At 43.4% G+C, this 7160-nt stretch overlaps 1 pseudogene; it reads right to left on the bottom strand.

The window, feature by feature from the left end:
* Positions 1-512: 512 nt before the first annotated feature.
* LOC120224124 lies at positions 513-961 on the bottom strand (annotated as a pseudogene).
* Positions 962-7160: the final 6199 nt, after the last annotated feature.

Genomic DNA, 7160 nt, shown 5'->3' with positions numbered 1-7160 from the left:
TTTTTACATACTTTATCTTTTTTGCTGGCCTTTGAGATATTGTTTTCCTCAGTTTATTTTTCTATTTCTACATTGCAGAAGGTCTAAGAACTTACCTGGTAGGGAATTGGTCTCCTGGTTGGGGCTGCTAAAGTGGAAAGATTCAATCTCTTTACTTCCTTTAGGGAGAGAGAAGAAACTGAGAAACTTGATACCTTAATAACTTTTTGTCCCTTACCTAGGCAAGAAGAGCAAAAATATCCAGGGACCAACCCCCAATGCAATCCAAATACTTCCACCTGGCAATCTCTTTCTCTCATGGGGCTGCTTTTAACAGGCCAAACTTTCAGAAAAATTTGCCTATATTACTCTTTAAAAATTATTTGTTAGGTTTTGAAATGCAGAAAAATATTAAGAAGAAACAGAAGACCCATAACCCAATGCCCACATAAATTTTCAATGACAGTATTTTTTCTTTTTTTGACTGGGAAAATAACTTTGTTTTGTTTTGAGGTGTGGGAAGAGGTCTAGTCTCAGAACTTCTGGAACTGCTTTTTGGTGCCAGAAGCCTTAGTGACCTTGAGCATGTTGAAGCTCACAGTTTCTCTGAAGGGCTGTCACTGAACCACTGTGACAATGTTGCCAATATTGACATTCCTGAAGCAGGGGGACAGGTGCACAGACATGGTCTTGTGGCATTTCTCGAAACACTTATATTTTTGGATGTGGAGGTAATCTTGGCAGATGACAATGGTTCTCTGCATCTTCACTCTTGTCACCACACCATACAGAATGTACCCTTGGATGGAGACATTACAAGGAAAGGAGCATTTCTTGTCAATGGCATCTTGAATCCCAGACCACTGGCTTTGTAGTATTGTGAGAGCCTCTACTTGCAAGTTTCTCCAAGCAGGCTCCTCTTCTTATTTTGATAGATTATTAGCTGTTTTTGTTGTGCATCTTAACTGTGAATGTCTGCCATCTTCATCGCCACCCAAAGATAGTACTTTTAATAATAAAATAAATATATGCATATGGTGAGAAAAATTCAAACAAAATAGAAAGATAAAAAGAAATGTTTTCCTTCACCATCTTGCTCCCCAGGTTTTCTCCTCAAAGGTAAAGGAACTGACAACAATTTCTTATTTATTCTTCCAGAAATGTATTAATGAAACATGTTAATGCATATGCTACCATGTGTTTACTGCATAGTATTATCTTAAAAGCTTTAGACAATAATACAGTCTGAAATTTTTTTTCCTAAATCAAGGTGATAAAAGAAAACTAGTGACAATGTTTAGCTGTATCTGAACCTTGTGCTCTTGGAGATCAGAGATGGTTGAATAATCCCCCTATCCTTTTGTGATCTGAGAAATGGCTAACCACAAAGGACCATGCTGCCCTTGTGTATTCCCCTCCATTCTTCCTCATAACTTAGACAAAATTTGCTGTCCACCTTTCCTCATAGCTCCCTAGTTTATCTGCCTCTATAAAACCCAGGCCCCTGTCCTTTTCTTTGAGACATTCTTCCACAGAAATGAACACTTCCCTATTACAATAGCCTAATTAACTAATCTCTTTAATTGTCAAATGCCTTTGTCTTTAACATTAATGTCAAAGAAAAATTATTCCAACACTTGTTAAAAGATGGTAAGGAAGATTTTATTCAAGTGCCTATTGCATTGGTAGTGGGAGTCAGTGTGTAGAAAATTACTATAAGGAAGCATCAGAAGTAAAAGAAGATTGTGATTTGACAGGATTCCTGCTGGTGAAAGGCTAATGTGGTCAGATACTAAGGGTGGAATATAAAGAATTTAATCATATATGAAGAATAATTATATATTGAATATGGAGATTCTTTTAAAACCAATTTAGGAGGGTTTTTGCTAAAATTGGGCAATGCAAAGATGAACATGTAAGTTCAAAGGTTGAAGTTTCAGAGGAACCTGACTAAAAGTTAGGTCATGGAAAGAGCTTTTGTCACTAAGAATTGAGGAATTTTGCTTTCTTTCCATAAGGAAAGATTAATCCTCAACATTAGGCTAAAATCTTTGTGTGACTTTTACTCTTGAATCTTCCCAATTTCCAACTTTAAAACACAAAAAAGTCAGGTGCCGGGGAATCCTTTGGGTTCCTGACCAAGGCTTTCAAATATCTAAAGAAGCATTATTAACATATTTTAACACTATCATTTATCTATAATAGGTCTCTAGAAAAGGTTACTGATCAGCAAGTCCAATATCTCTCAGCAAAGAGTAATAAAACTTACCAGTATTTTTATAGTCTTTTCTCTACAATTTACCTCCATTTTCTTTTTAGTTTTATTCCTACAACCTTGAGAACCAATCCTTCGGTGATTCCCTTTTCCATCATTTATTCTCTCCTTATTGGGATGACAATGAAAGTTTATGTAGGGAAACAGAAAGAGCACAGGGATAGGAGCCTAATGCAAGTTTCAGTACTTCCCTAGATGCCAACACAAATGTAGAGGACTGAATTATCCAGAGATGGAAGTTGCCAAGTTTATCTGTAGTCGCACAGTAACATGAATAAGAGGTCTCATTGCAATAACATTCTAAGCTATCTCATTGCTTCTGTCCTTGCCTACAAACAGTCCATTCTGGGCACAGTCACCAGAGAAATACAGTTAATGACTAGATGATGTAATTTTCCTCCTCTCCCAGAATTGCAGTGGCTTTCCACCTCACTAAAAAAAAGCCAACTTCCTTACCATGGCTTACATTGCAATATATAATCAGACTCACCAATTCTCTGCCATCATCTCTTAAAATTCTAAGTACCTCACATTTGTTGCAGGAACATTAGTCTTCTTGTTCTTCTTCAAACATGTCTCAGGAAAATATAACTGTTGTTCTTCCTACCTGACCATCTTCTCCAAGATAATCATATGGCCTGTTCCCTGAATTTCCTCCCGTTCTTTCTCAAATGTCATTTTCTCAAAGAGGCAGGAATTAATGGCCAAATATATAGATAGATAGATACCCACAATATGTTTCTTGCAACATATTATATATATTCTTATTGATTTATTTAGTATTTGTATTCTTCTATTAGAATGTAAGATCTTTGTGGGAAGAAAATTCCATCTATTTTCTTTTCATTGCTGTATTCTGTACCTGGAATGGTGTCTGCCACATGCCAAGCAATCAATAAAAACATGTTGAGTGAATAATAATGGAAGATTAGTATTCTATGGTCTCTTCTCTAAATATCCAAACTTACCTTTATAATTCATTAGGAGTAGACTTGTGTCTTCTGAAACAAGGGCAAGAGCCCTGTGTTCTCTGGATATCACTTCCAAACTCTGAAAAAGAAGGGGCTTGATGCAGCACACTTGTACTTTCTCCCTCACTAATGGTTAGACAGGGGTGGGTCTCGTTATGAGGAAATAAATAAAAGTGGCACCCTGTGCCCAAAAGGAGTGAGGTCCACTGTTTTCCATGGGTACAGGCCCCACATCAGGGCCAGTGGAGAAAAGGGAGAACTTACACATGGATGGAAAGTCTGGAGTAGGAAAGGCGCAAGGGACAAGAGGGCCCTTCCCTCTGTGATCCAAGAAAACATGAGGCTCCTTAATAGCTCAGCACTTGCAAAACAGCCTGGAAGCAAAAAGACTCAGAAACCAAACAATAGGAATGACGAGGCAGCTGAAACAAGGCATTTCCTTATATTTTGTTCCCTGAAAGTGTCACTTAAACGTCTCTACATGTCACTGGGCTCAGTAAATATAGAATCCACAGGACACGTTCCCTACCTTCACCCGCCCCCTCGCTTTGCTTCCTGTGCCACTTCCTGCCACACGCATAGGAGAAGAGCACCAAGGAGGGAGAAAAGGGGCAGCCTTGCTCAGTGCCCTTGCTCAGGTGCCCTTTATATTAATTGTCAAGATCAATAGAAGCTAAATCACAAACACAGGTTTGAAGAAGAAAACAACTTGGCCCTCCGAATGAGTAGGGGAAATTTGTTTTTCAGAACATTTAACTTCTGACATTTTATGAGTCCCCACAACCCACACTTCACATCACCACAACCAACAAGGAAAGGGGGGCCAAGTTCATATGCAATTTCTGTTCAGAAGAGCCACTGAACACTCAACAGTGATTTTTGAGGATCCCAGTCATTACTTCAAGAACCTCTGTCTATAGAAGGGGAGCCTCACCTCTCCTCCAAGCCCCAGAAGTTGCCCACTTCTTGCTGAGACAACGAAAAGTTCCCGAGGGTCATCCGCATCCATGACTATGCCTGCCTGACCTGAAGAAGGGAGACCAATTGCTCTCCATGGCTACCTTCCTAACCAACCAGAACTGAGAAATGGGCACAGCCAGGACAGTGCCTGTAGCACAGGACTACTCCTGAGACCCTGAGATGGGCTCCATTGGGTTCCCACAGCCCCTGGCTTCCTTTAGCCTGGGGTTAATTCCCTGGGGTGGAATCTTCTCTTGAGCACTTGCCTGCCTAGCTAGGTTGCAGACTCTGAGAGGGCAGGGACCACATCCCGCTTGTTCACAGTTTGGTTCCCAGTAACTTCGTCACTACTTGTTGAATAAATAAAGTAGCTGGGAGACTCAGTGGCTCCTGGTGGGGGGGTCAAGGTAGAGCCCCAGCTCAGGTGCTTGGTAGCCAGACATGTTTGTGACCTCTTCTCCCGTGGCATGGGTGTATGTGTGTGCGTTCCCCCAGGAGAACCTGGGAGCTCCCTGATGGTGGGTTTCATAAACTGGTTTTAGTTTAGTTTTGTGACCTTGGGCAAGTCCCTGTTTCCTTGTCTGGAAAATGGGGAAGTTGGGCTACACGGAGGGCAAGGAGCTGATCAGTGTCACAACTGTTCATCTCCATGATGTCTGAACACTGCTGCCTTCGGAATACTACTGTGACTGGGAGGAGGGACTGCAGGGCTCCAGCCCCACTCTCCCACCATTGTGACTTCCATTGTGCATTCTATTCTATAAAAATGCCGGTTACCCACCCAGGTACTCCTGGGACAATGAACATGCTTATCCAGGCATGGGTCTTGGCCGGGGGAAACAAGGCTCAAGACAGTAGGAAACATGCAGGAAGACCCTCCTGACTGTAAAGATAGTTAAGAACAGTAACCATTTACGAAGGAATGTTATGGGTCTCACTTTCCTGGAGGTCATAGAAATGTGGAAGTTAGTGGGCCCCTAGGAATCATCTGGTCCAACGCTTTCATTGTATAGATAAGGAAACTGGGACCCACAGGGAGGAAATTGCCTGTGCAGGGTCACCGAGCAGCATGATGAAAGAGCAGAGACCCAGACCTGCCGTCAAGGCTCTCCAGTCAGAGCACATTTCATTGCTCCAAGATGAGAGGGCTCCTTCAGCCACAAGACAACCCAGCCAATTCTCTGGAGTGTCTTTGCTGCACAGAGGAGGGCTTCCTGATGCCTTCAGAGGATGAATGGTCTATAAAAGGGAGAGGTGAGGCCAAATACCCCTGTCTTCAGCATGCCTGGCTACTCCCTGGGCACTCCCTTACTTCTTCTGAGGACAAGAGAGACCAGTTTCACTCTGCAGTGTCTGATGGCTGCTCCTTCCGGGGGTCCCAGAACTCTCCTCCCAAAGACTCAACTGTATTTCCAGCACAGCCACTCTCCAGAAGGCCCCTGACTCAGGCAGTCAGTGAGTAGGCCCCCCTTCGGAGAGCACCTTCCAAATGCTTCTGGGTAAGCCTTAGGTGGGGTGGGTCACCAATATCCAGAGCCAAGGTCCTTGCACTCAGGGAGCTTATGAGTGAGTGGGAGACTGAGGCACATGCACCCAAAGGCAGATACTTGGGAGGAAAGAAATGGGCCAGGGCAGTGAGAAGAGGTGGGATTGCATGGGTGTTTCTTTCACAGATGTTGGGTAGGACCTGGACTAAGGGGAGGTCAGGAGGGGCCCTCCCTAACCCCTCATTTTTTTTTAAAAATATTTCTTTAAAAAAATTTTGTAAATCCTTGATTTATTTCTGAGAGAGAGAGAGAGGAGAGACAGTGACAGCCTGAGCAGGGGAGGATCAGAGAGAGAGGCAGACAAAGAAACCGAAGACAGGCTCCAGGTTCCGAGCTGTCAGCGCAGAGCCTGACATGTGACTCGAACCCATGAACCGTGATATCATGACCTGAGCCGAAGCTGGATGCTCAACCGACTGAGCCATCCAGGCACTCCTTCCCTAACTCCTTCTAAAAGCCTTCTCTTACCTCTTTGGAGGCAGGACAGGTTAGGGGTGGGGGCAGACAGAGTATATGGTTGCCAGGACACATACAGTTAGGAGTTTGGACTCCTGGCATGAGTTGCTGGCCGGGACCAGTGCCTCATTAGCTGGGGACCTTGATCTCTTCCTTTCACCACTTTGAATCTCAATCTCCTCATCTTAAGATTTGGGAACTAATAATGCCTCACACAGCTCAAAGCAGAGCTCACAGAAAGTCTATGAAGAGCCCAGGGGTCAATGGTTCCCAGGGTAATTTCAATTCCTTGTTATGTCACTATGTTATGGGTACCCACTTGGAACCCTAGAGTTGCTATAAAGATTAGTTTAAGCTGAAGGTATTTGCGATTCAACAGATAACGGGGGGGGAGGGGGAAGCCTTCTTGGAGCTTCCCTTATCTGACTAAAAGCAGCAACTTCTGGGAAATGAGGCGTCATAAATTCCTTCTCAGGCCATCTACTCCCAGAAGGTAGACCGTGAATAATATTTACCCCAAATCTCTTCTCCAGGAGGGTTTTGTGGCCCTGAAGGAGACGGAAAGGCCACTCAGACCTGTAGAGACTAACATTATCACAAACTTTCCTAACAGCTGTTTGTTCTCCTGAAAACCCATTTATCTTTCCAAAAAGGCATTTGTTTTCCAGCAAGTGCCTTTCTTCTCTCCCAGACTCACCTATTAAGATGGTATCTAAGCCCCAAATGCCAATCGGTCCTTTGAGTTATCATCACTCAGTTCTGCCATGTGTATGGAGGTTGCCCATGTAAAGAAATTCTGGTTTTCCCCTCCTGTTAGTCTGTGTTTTATCAGTTCAATTTACACACCTCAGTTAGTGAGCTTAAGAGAGTAGAGGAGGGGCGCCTGGGTGGCTCAGTCGGTTAAGTGTCCGACTTTGGCTCAGGTCATGATCTCACGGTTCATGGGTTTGAGCCCTACGTTGGGCTCTGTGC

The sequence above is a fragment of the Hyaena hyaena genome, unplaced genomic scaffold, assembly GCF_003009895.1.
Source record: "Hyaena hyaena isolate Hyena2069 unplaced genomic scaffold, ASM300989v1 scaffold_1115, whole genome shotgun sequence".
Classification (NCBI taxonomy): Eukaryota; Metazoa; Chordata; class Mammalia; order Carnivora; family Hyaenidae; genus Hyaena; species Hyaena hyaena.
The sequence above is the reverse complement of the archived record's forward strand: the minus strand, read 5'-3'. Positions and strand labels throughout refer to the sequence as shown.